At 43.7% G+C, this 12,390-nt stretch overlaps 1 protein-coding gene across 2 annotated transcripts in view; it reads left to right on the top strand.

The window, feature by feature from the left end:
• ATP6V1C1 (ATPase H+ transporting V1 subunit C1) overlaps positions 1-12,390 on the top strand; it is a 354,471-nt gene that overhangs the window by 106,628 nt on the left and 235,453 nt on the right. The window lies entirely within an intron of this gene.

Here is a 12,390-nt window from a genome sequence, read left to right as displayed (position 1 = left end):
CCCTTTGCTTACCATTGGCTTTGTGGTTTGTAACTCACATTTGCTTGCTTTCTATTTGTTAGCTTTCTTCGTTTTAGACTGCTCAGCTTCAGTTTGTCCCATCTCTTGCCCAAATCTTATTTACTGTATTCTTCCACATGCACTAGATTTCTAAAGTCAGGCCTTTAAATCTTGTTCTTATCTTGTCACATTTGCTGTGCAGTCAAGACAGAGGTCAAATGTCAGGCTTTGTCTTCCAGGAAGCTTGTTTTTTACTTTTCTTTCTCTGAATTCTGAGTGAGGATTTGTGTGGCAATTATGCTAGCTACTGAGGGTGAGCTGGTCGGAAGGCTGTACAATGTTATTTTTTTCTTCAGCACAAGAAAATGTAAATGTCTGTAAATTAACTGTGGCGATATTTCAGAATTAGGACAGCACAAATGAAGCCCGTTTTTTAGTAATTTTGAAGTGCAGTGGAAACAAATATTTGAATACTATCAAAACAAATCAATACAGTAGGTGATAACATTTCCCCAATTTTTTTTTTTTTGCAGAGTTATATATAGCGCGAACTTGACCCGAATCCAATCAGGTTTTAGAGCGCTTTACATAGCACCAGTTGCGTTACATGAGGAAACACATTCATTTTTTTGTTAGGCACATTATCGTTTGTCCTCTGTATACTTTAATCAGTAAAACTGTATGTCTGTGTAAATGTAATGGTCATTTCACTTGATGATGTGTTGTAGTACGCTGCCACACCATGCAGACTCCACTTTACCCTACTCCACTCTACACTGCTCCATACCTCTGCACCACTCCACACTACATCACTCCATTCTGCACTCTACTCTGCACCACTCCACTGTACACCACTCTACTTTATGCCAATGCACACTACCCCACTCTACTCTACTATGCACCACTGCACTGTGCACCACTCCACTCTTTACCACTCTACTCTATGTAATGTAATTAAAGCGGACACTTGTAGAGCACAACTGTCACTCCAATGAGCATCATGGCGCTATGAGGATCGCTGAATTGGAACAAAACTGGGTAGCTGCATTAGAAAAAGAGGAGTTGGATAAGTGTTCTGCATAGGGCGTCGGAGGCTAAAAAGATCCACGTTTTTAGGGCCTGCCTGAAGAGCGTTTCAGATTCGATCTGACGGAGGTGGTTTAGGAGTTGGTCCCCGCTTTGGAGCTTATCACTGTGAGCGATTTTCCTCCTTTTGAGACATATCTTAATTCTGGTGGTTTTAACAGGTTTGCGTTAGATGATCTAAGACTCCGGGGAGGTATATAACGCGTAAATCTTGACCGGAGGTAGTGTGGTCCTGAGGGTTGAAATATTCTTAAGGGGATTATCAGAATGTTAAACAGAACTCTTTGCTGGATGGGTCGCCAGTGTAATGTTTCTAAGGCTGCCGATGCAGATGACCACCTGGGCCATTTCAGCACTATACATGCTGCTGCGTGTTGGACCATTTGGAGTTTATGTAAGACAGACTTGTTGGCCCCTGCATAAAGGCTGTTGCAGTAGTCCAATCTAGACGTGATTAGGGCCACAGCAACTGCCTGTCGGTCTGAAATGGGAAGCAGATCAAAACACTTTTTGACTGATTTTATGATATGATAGCAGGTTCCAGCAACTACCAGTGAGCGCTGTTTGAAGGATAGTGTAGCATCGAATTTGATTCCCAGGTTTCTGGGAATATGCCAATCCACTCTATCCCACTCTTTTCTGCTCTGCACCACTGCACTTTACACCACTGTACTCTACCATGCACTCTGTTCTAATCTGAAACAATCTGCTCAGCACTGCTGCAGTCGGAAACGCAGAACTAAATACCACAGCACTCCATTCTATGCACTATACTCTACTCTGCAACACTCTACACCACTTCACTCCAAGCCAACTGCACTTAAGGTCAACTGGACTCTGATCCATTGTACTCTACGCCACTGTTCTCTACGCCATTCTGTTCTGCACCACTCTATGCCACTGTACTCCACACCAATGCACTCTACACCACTCTACTATACACCACTGCACTCTACGACAGTCTGCTCTGGAACACTGCACTCTGCCACTGTAACTCTACCCTATGCCAGTGCACTCAGTGTCACTCTACTCTGCATCACTCCATGCCACTGCACTCTACCTTGCACCACTCTGCTCTACTCTGCACCACTCACTCTATGCTACTCTGTTCTGCAACACTGCATTCTTCGCCACTGAACTCTCTGCCATGCTATTCTGCACCACTGCACTCTATGCCACTGCACTCTACTCTACACCATTCTTCTACACTCTACACCAATGCACTGTACGCCACTACACTCTACATCGCTCCACTCTACCGGACTCTATGCCAATCCACTGTAAGCCACTCTATATATTCTGCACCACTGCACTCTACAATACTATGTTCTATGCCACTGAACTCTACGCCACTCTATTCCACTGTACGCCATTCCGCTCTTTTCCAATCCATGCCAATGCAATCTACCCTGCGCTGCTGCACTCTACGCCACTGCACTCTATGTAACCCTACTGCGCACTCTGCCACTCTACTCTGTGCCACTCTACACCTCTGCACTTTGTGCCACTGCACTTTATGCCTCCTCACTCTACTCTGTACCACTCAACTCTATTGCACTCTACCGCCATTGCACTCAATGCCACTCTAATCTACTGTGCACGACTGTACTCTGACACTGCACTCTACGCCTCTACTCCATTAGTCCATACCAGTGCACTCTACCACAGATTGCCTTGTTTTTCACTGTTTTCTCCACGAGGCAGCTAGCAACTCCAGCGCCCTGAGACCCTCACGGGTGATTTTCTGCGCTTTATAAATTCTGATTGGTTGCTATGCCGCTTGGGACTTTACATCAACAAAAACATATTTTATTGCAGTGCTTGGTGCCACAGCACTGCATCTTCCCAGAACTATAAAACAAGCATTGGCATCACCAATAGGTCTCTCCTTTTAGACCTTTTAAGTTTTAAGTGTAGCACATTTTCCTGGGTCCTGTGTTGCCAGGGATTGAAGATTTATACAGATACTACACTCTGGGTCATGCAGTCTGATTTAGAAATACATGCTTTCCTCAGGAAACATTTATGGACACATTCCAAGGCTTTTTTAAGGCACAGACAAAGACCAGTGCCTCGATGCAAATCAACATCACTATAACATTCTATGTGGACTGCATCACTAAAATATTGAACAGCCTGAAGAAGCGGCGTCGGGGCACTTAGAAACTCATGAGATGGTGAAGTAATGCATCTCAAGGAATGGAAGAGGATGTGACCAGAGCTGCTGACTTGAGAAACATTTCTTTTTAAGGTCTCATGCTGCTTGCTTGCCTCCCCTTGTGAAGGCGACCCTCATCTACTTATGGAAAAATAGCTTGGCTCAAAATAATTTATATCCAATTTAAAATATCTACACACCTATAAATCTATAGAAACCCTCAGTTGAAGGGCACTGATTTTACACTTATTTTTTATCCAAAACAACTATTTTCCTGAGATGACAACCCTAAATGTTCAGTCAATACATTTTAATAGAAAGAAAAAATGTGATCAGCATTCTGACTTACGAACACGCATATTGCTACTTTGATAGGTTGCGTTTTGTATCGAAAACATCATCCATCTCTTTACTCAGGAGTGAAACTGAAACCAGAAACATTACACAAAACATTTGAATAAATATTTGAGAAAAATTAGCATTGGACCCTGCTTCCAACATGATACCAGAGGTTAGAGACCGACAGGCATGCCATGGCATCACACATCGTGTAAAAAAATATTGGAATTATGTGACAAGGAAGGGTCAAATTACTTGGCAAGAAAAAAGGCAAATTATGTGGTATAATGCACATTTTGCAAAAGCATGATGCATTGTTATTTTTACACGTTACAAACTTACTGGGAAAAGGTTTCCACCCCGTTTAGTACCAGCTTAGCTCCCAAATGCAGCAAAAAACAACTAAAAGGTGACCAGTCTGTTTTTAACCAAGGACCTTCCACTGCGTGACAACTTGTTGTCATGTCTTAGTAAAGTTAGATCCTAGTTGGAGCTAGAAGCAAGCATTTTATTTTGTTAAAATCTGCAAATTAGAAGCTGATAATGGATTTTGTGGCAAATCCATATCTATGAGGAAAACACCAAAGCCGCAGAATCGCATAATTCGGGTGGATGACGATACTACAGGTTATCTCGGAAATGCTCACTGTTTTCCAATGTCATATGCTGAACCTAATTACATTCATAATAATAACACTAATGGGAATATTAACAACTATTTATTATTATCAGCATTAATTGCATTGTTGATACTTCCAGTAAAGTATTTACACCACACGCAATTGGCAATGGGACATGGTTTCATGTCGCATAGTACAGGGGGCAGTCCGGCCAGTCAACAAAGTGAGTTCAGGCTCACTGACAGGAATACAGCTCAATGGGTCCAGCACGTGCTGCCGAAATCTGAAGTTTTCCACATTATCCTGGCTGTTGTGTGCTAAGATAAGACATATAATCAATGTAGTATAAATAATCCAGGTCAGTGGAGTAATAGAGGACCAAATTATGTTGCAGAGTTCACTGTTTAACTGTATTGTATTTTCTTTATATATCGCTTTCCTGCCCCTCCCGAGGCACAAAGTGCTTTAATTGTGCTAATTATGTGACACAATATGCCATTAAAGACCAATTCAGCATATTCTCTGGCAACAACATGCACAATATTTATTAAGCAAGCATATTTCCGCATAGATCCCAATTCATGAGCTACCATTGTCGTGTGTAGTTGCTTGCTTTCCTCACTGTTATGTCGACGGCATACATTGTCTCTGAGGACAGATAGTTTAAGCAGGAATGTCACATGACAATAACAGCCACGAGGGAAGGGTGTGTAAGATAACTTCTGCTTTAGTGTTGGCTTTTAATTTCTAAGGTGCAGCCTCTTTTCTTTGCCTTTTTCTCGCTAGTGAAGTGCGCTGTAGTCTCCGTATTGCCCTCGTCGTAGTTTTTGTGGCAACTTTAAAGCCCCTGTTTGGTGTATGCCGAGAGTTTGTTTTGTCTGACTGTTCAATTGCATGCAGTGTAGCTACATCCTGTGCTTTCTTCCTTTCACCACAAGATGTTGCCTTCGTGTAACATTTTGCAGACCCTGACCACAAGCTACTCAAATTACCATAATTAAGTGGCTGGAAACCAGTGTGAAAGAGAAAGCTATGGCAAAAATTTGCAATCTGAGTAAGAGTCAGTGTGAGATAAATATGAAATGACTCTAGTCAGTATGACTGTTAGGGTGGCTTAACATTGTGTGTTTCTGTACAAATTCCTTTAATGTCCCATACCCCCCAAAAAATGATGCACCTGTATAGGCGGCGCAAACAGCGGAGATGACACTGACAACGTCACCCTGAGCCAACCAACCCCACCTATCGGCGCGCAAGGATATTGCTTGAAGGAAAATCTTCTGGATCCAGTCTGACGCCTGGGAAATTTAAAGGTAAGGAATCTGCAGCTAGATCATGTCTCTACCAGATATGGCGTTACCGAAGGTAAGTAACTTATCGGATCATGTAAAGCGCTCACCGTGCATCAGGGCACCCCCATCGCAGAATTTCTGATTAGAGCACAGCATCTGGTCTTTTCCAGCTACGGACGATAATGAAATTAAATGGGGCAGAGTTAAAGGCACAGGGTAGCACAAGGATTGTTAAAGGGGCAGGCACTGGCCATTCGGAGGAGACAGATAAAAACCCGCAGGAAACAAGGGCAAGCAGCAAAGCGGGAGGGCTTGGTGGGGGATTGGGAAATCCTCTCATTTTAAAATCCGAGAAAAAAATTACCTCACTTTTGGCTTTTGATCTCGTCTTTGAATTCACAGCAAATGTGAGGAGATAACAAGAATTACAGCCCTGTTTACATAAAGAGAAGTCAGAGAGCAGGCAAACAGTAGCACGAGCAGGGATACATCGATCTGGTCACATGCTCTTAGAGAAAGGGAAATGTAGTCCCTAAACAGATGCTACATTGAGACAAGTGGATGGGTACAAGTACTGGGGCATCCCTCCGTGGATTGAAAAGGAGGGACAAATAGGAAAGATTGACCACTAGCAAGCAAGGATTTTTAAAGGACACTGAAACAAACCAATGAAAAGCAGTAAGCCCACAAAGAAGTAAATAGGAAAGTATATTAAGTATATACAAACGTATGTACAAGAGGTCTTGAAAGCTAAACCTTATACGTGTGTCACTGTTACCCTAATGGACATAGTTAATTTTCTTGATCACTCGAAGAATGAAAGACTGAGTCAGCCCAGTGATGGCTAACAATAAAGTTGCACACACATTTTTTTTAGAACATTTAATAACCTTCCAAGTCAACTTTCATCTTTCTGTTTAGGGCATAGAGAATCCAACTAGTAACAGTAGTTTTCCTAAAGTTACTTTTTACAATATTGCCACAGCAAAAAATCTTTGTGGTTGTGACTTCACTTTTGCGAGATTTCTTGTCACTGGTGGCAATGGTCATGGAGAGAAAAGGAAATGAAATCCCATAAAAGCCCTCCAACAGACAGACAATATATGGTCCTCCAGTCTTTCATCGATCTGTTGAGCGATAGAAGTTAAGCTAAGAACTATAGATCTGATGAAGGTTGGGAACATGGCTCAGTGGGTTAATGTGTCTATTCTCCAGGCCACTTGTTCAAATCCCAGCAGAGCTGGTTCAGGACTTCCACCTACCAGGGATAGATTAAATTAGTGCTATCAGTGGGTTTCGCATACATGGACCATGCTGCATGACCGAATCCACATCTATACCCGGACCACAGATACCTGTTGCCTCACCATTATATTTTCATGAGTGGGATGTTTTGCTATTAAGCCATGAAGAAAAGCACATCCATAAGGGATCCTCTTTCGTGATCTTTTCTGCTTGGTATCCTAAATTCATTAGCATGGATGCCTGATTCATAGACTTGCCTCATGCGTTACTATTCAAATCAGCCTAGCAGACATCCCTGTGGCTCGTGACACGCAAAAGACCACACAAACCAATATAATTGATCATGCGCATCCAGTGATCTTGAGGCACTCTGACCCTGGTTACAGACAAAGAATGTGAAAGTAATGTTATGTATGGCTCTGGTAGAGAGACTCTACTGTGAAGAACTGGATTCAGATCCAGTAAATCACTGCTTTGACATAGCAACAGTTGTTAACAAAAGCAGTTACCCACCGTTGCTACATCATAAAGGAATTCCAGGCTGCTCTGGCTGGACTTTCTAAGAATCTCTCCGAGCAGTCCTGGAAACTAGGGAGCCCCGCTTCTGGAGGAGTGGTCACAGATAGTGGTGAAGGTGGGTGGCAGAAGGCCAGGTATTCTTTATTTATTTCTTTAAATTTTTTGCACAGAAGAGGGGCCATGTTATGTATGGCTCCCCATTACTCCTTTGCTCCATATAGCAGTTGAAAGCGGGGGCAGATAATTTTGGGGGCCCTACATAACATTTAATTTTAGATGGGTAAAAAGTGAATTATGGGGATGATTTTCACCTCTGGGCATGTGCTGCAGCCAAAGGAGCATCCGTGTCAAATAGCAATATATACACAGAGGTTTTCAAGCAAATGGGTTATGGTAAAGGGAGGGATGCGCAAGGTAGAGGCACCTCTTCCTCCAAGCAGTGACCTTGTATCACTTCCCTAGACCATCTATTGGGACGATTCTGGATATGTCCTTCAGTGGCAGAGTATAACTGCTGACTAGAGGGTACTTTCCTCCATAGCCCAAGGTTATTGCTCAGAGATGTATACCTCTTCTAACCACCCGCACCCCCGTCAGCATCCCACAGAGTCAACAAGCATCATCAAGAAGAAACAAAATCTTGGTGTAGAAAGTTCAGGCTCTGCTACAAAAGGGCCAATCAAACTTGTTCCAAAGAGCCAAAAGTGACAAGAAGTCTATTCCCTAGATTTCCTATACCCAAGAGAAACAACATGCTGTGGCCAATATTGGACCTTTGTGCACTCAACCTCTACATCACATTGACACACTTCGCATCGGAAGTAGGAGATTTCATGGTGATCCTCAGCCGCAAAGAGTCAAACTGCTGTATACCTATACACACTGCGTACAACCTTTACCTCTGATTTGTGGTAAGTGAGCCTAATCATGAATTCGGAGTTCTCCCTTTAAGGGGCACAACTGCTCCAAGATTTTTCACAGAGTGTCCAGCTGTTGTGACAGGGCATTTGCAACACTCTCGCATTTGTTTTTGTATTTAGATGATTGGCTAGTAAACTGGAGTAGCATGCAATTAGCTCATCAAGCATGCAAGAAGCCATCCACCTCCTTCACAAATTGGGTGTTAGACCTGGTACCATTGGCGTGAGTCTCCCTTTCATTTTTTCTGATTGCCTCCTCTGTTTTTGATATGTTTTGCTGGTTTAGATGCTTTGGGCACTGTGCCACTGCCATTCAGTGCCACAGTGCAAGTGCTCCCTATGTTAAATTGATGTATTGATTAGTGACTCCATGATTGGGTTATTTGATTTACCTGTCAGACCCTAGTACAGTGCACCATGTGTGCCCAGGGCTTGTAAATCAAATGCTGCTGGTGGGCTTGCAGCACTGGTTGTGCCATCCACAGAAGCAGCTTGTAAAGTGTGTCTCAGGCCTGCCATTGCAGAGCCTATGTGCAGTCTGGTACTGCCATGCTGACTGACCAAGTGCCAGTCCCTAAACCTTCCCTTATCTTCATATTAGACACCCCTATGGTAGGCCCAAGGGCAGGGTGCATTGTATGTATAAGGTAGGGCATTCCCTGGTGTGTGTGGCATGTCCTAATAGTGAATTACAGCCATTTTCGTTTTTCACTATTGCAAGGCTACCTGTTTTCCATAGGCTAGAATGGGCAGTTTGATTATTACATCTTATAATCCTAACTGACTCAGGGAACATGGTAGAAATTCGAATTTAGTATGCCTGAACACAGAATGTTAAAATACATCTTTTAGTAAAGTTGGTTTTAACATTCTGTGTTTGAAAATACCACTTTTAGAAAGTAGGTCTTTTCTTGCTTAACTGTCCAAGCCTGCCTCTGCTAGGTTGTGTATTGTGTGTCTGGTTCTGTGAGTGACAGAGGCTGGGGAGTCCAGGGGAGAGGGTGAGTCAGCACAGGGCTGAATAGGAAGATCTGCATGTAGTTGGGGGGGGAGGAGTTGCACCTGGGACCTGAATAGGTCCCAGGTGCAATGCTGGCTTCACCTCCTGTGGTGTCTGATGTCTCTGCCCTGCACTCTGAAAGGAACGGAGGAGTCTGGTAAACAAAGTGCTCCAGGACTGACCAGAACTGGTTTGGACTACGCAAAGGCCTCTCTGCGTTCAGAGAACAAAGAGAAAAGCAGTATAAATATGGGGACCCAAACCCCAAGATTTTAGATCTCTTCTGGAACAAGAAGAAGAAACCTCTGCCAAGGAGAAGAACTAAAGGAAGCTGTAGGAGTTGGAATGCCCCCCTGCCAGTGTGCTGTGTTGTTGGGTTGGCCTGCAGTGGTGTCTTCATTGCCAAGGAGAGGAGAAGGAACTTTTACTGAACTTTCATCATCTTGCAGAATATTTCTCCAAGGGCTTGAACTTGTGCTTGCCTCCTGCTGAAGTCTCAGGGACAACAGACTTCACCACCAGCTCCCCTCTGAATTTCCTTGCTGGGAATTCTATCTGCAGAAGCCTGCGTGTCGCTGGGAGCTGGAAGCTCGACGCACCGAGAACAAGCGTGTCGCTGCTGTAGTCATCGCATCGCCGGAGAAGCGTGCCGCTGCCGCATTTCCCAGAAGCGTGTCTTAGTCGCAGCTGTCTGCTGTCGCATCACCGGAGAAGCGCGTCGCAACCATGAGGGTCGCCGTCGCATAATCGGAGAAGCGTGTTGCAAGGCCTGTCACGGCTCCAAAGTACAGAGTCGCCACAAGGCTGCCAGGGCGTGTCGCATCCTCTCAACGTCATCGCATCAAGGGCACCATCTTATCGCATCACACCGGATTGTCGCATCGCATCGAGGCGCGATCTTGCTGCATCGCAACCGGGCTGCAGCACGAGAACCTACACATCAACTCCTCTCTGGTAAGGATCAAGACGCATCCACTACTCTGCGCAAGCATTGAGGCGTGACGCATCGTCTTCCCCGAAGCAAGGAACTGATGCATCTCCAACGCTGCGAGCCTTTTGTTTATTTAGCGTTACACATCCAGGTACTTTTGTGAGAACTGTCGCATTTACCATCAACTTGAACTAAGCTAATTCTACCATCTTGAAACCCATTTACAGTACCGTATTGTGGATTTTTGTCGTTTGTGGTCTTGTGTTAAGTCTATATAAAGGATACTTATTTTTATAAAACCTGTGTGGTGTCCATCTGTAGTGTTTCCACTGTATTACTGTATGTATTCACAAATGCTTAACACAATGCCTCTGAGATAAGCCTGTCTGCTCGTGCCAAGCTACCAAGGGTGTGAGCATGGGTTATCAAGTAGTGTAATCCCCTTTCCCTGACTTCGAAGCAAGGGTCCCTATTTGGTCAAAGGTACCTACCTCTGCCAACTAGAGACCCCCAGTTCTAACATTGGGTTTTTGTGGTGATAACAAAGGTGGAATATTCAAAGAATATCGAATGTATTGAGGCAGATGAAATCGAGAGAGAATGTGTGAAGGAGATGGGAGGTGGAGTAACTGGAGGGAGGAATTGAAGGTCCGCTTATACAAATAAAGAATAGGAAATCTAAAGGTGCGCAGACCTCATCTTTACAGTTTTATAAGAAACATAAGTAAATTTGACCTCTGCCGCAGCAAACTTGAGCAATCTTAACAATCACCCTGAGTGTAGTAATGGGCTAAGCATACTCTACTGGGGATAATTAAATCATGTATTGCCTTGGTATTTAACACCAGGTTACACGTGTTCGCTTCAGGAGTGCCTTACAAGAAGGTGGTCTCAAGCTACCGAAGTGTGGGAAGATCTAGTGTTCACCCCAGACTCAGGTTGTTGAATCCAAAGAACTTGTTACTGGGCAGGTTGGTACTCAACCCAAAGCCACAAGTGACCATCAATACTGACACATCTTATGGGTTGAGGAACACACATAAGCAGCGTGATAATCAAATGCAGATGGACACCAGAGTAGCTTCTTCTCCATATTGTGTTTAAGCTAATGGCAGCCTGACTAGCTCTTCAAGCATTTCAGTGGTGAATACGCAACAATGTAGTACTCGTTGACGCAGACAACGTGACAACGTTGTGTTACATGCAATTGTCACATCTAGTGCGAAAACGTGCTGGTGGTCAATTTGACTAGTACAACTATTTGCTTAACACCTCTTAGGGGTGGACAACAACTCTGCAGATTGGAATTTAACATTTAGGGACGCAATGTTTACTTTCAGTGGTGGGTCACACCAACATTCGATCTGCTTGGAGCATAAAAGAATGCAAAATGCTAAAACATACCTTCTGGTATTCTCAATCATAGTCCATAAGAAAAACCTTTTTGGGTCAACTTGTCAGGGATATTTGCATATGTGTTTCCTCCACTACCAGTGATTCCATATTTCATCAGGAAAATGCTGCAACCGTCATTGAATCTAATACTTATATTTCCAAACCGAGCATGACAAACCTAGTTCTTAGTGTTTCTCGAAATGTCGATTCACTCTCACGAGAGGTGCAGTTGTGGCCATCTACTTACAGAACATCAGTACCAGTAACTTCACCCGAACCCAAGTGTAATGAATGTGCTTTTCGCTAAAAGGACACACCCAAACCCTGCACTCCCACTTTGGAGGCAAATATACCACTGCACCTTTAAATAATACACTTTGAGCAGCACCCCCTAAAGACGAGGAAAGGACGCAGCACTCCCTTTAGGTGAGGCAAGAAAACAAATTCAGGTGCATTTCAAATAACACACACAAGTTTATTAATGCAATATTTTAAAAAGGTAGGCCAAATATATCAGTAAATGCAGATTCCCAAATGTCAAGTGAATAATTAAATGAACAATTAAAATAAAATGCATTATATACAAGTAGCAAAGAGTAGAAAATCTATACAAAATGGTTAGGAACACCTCACCAATCGAATTTGCATCATCCTTGCCAACTCAAGCTGGGGAAGCCCTTCAACTGCCCAGGAAGGAGTTCAACCAGGACTCAAGTTCCGTCACCTTCACAGCAATACGTCTATTCTGTGGTGAACTTCCACCTGGCCCCCGAAGGCTCACAGCTTTAATACCATTACTCAACGTGAGGCGAAGCTTCTAGAAAACCTCGCCCCCCTTCTCATTAGATAAAAAACAAGCTGGCTGTACCAGTCTGCGTCAAGGCC

This window comes from Triturus cristatus, chromosome 5_1 (assembly GCF_964204655.1).
Source record: "Triturus cristatus chromosome 5_1, aTriCri1.1, whole genome shotgun sequence".
In the NCBI taxonomy this organism is placed as follows: domain Eukaryota; kingdom Metazoa; phylum Chordata; class Amphibia; order Caudata; family Salamandridae; genus Triturus; species Triturus cristatus.
This window is presented reverse-complemented; position numbering and strand designations above follow the sequence as displayed.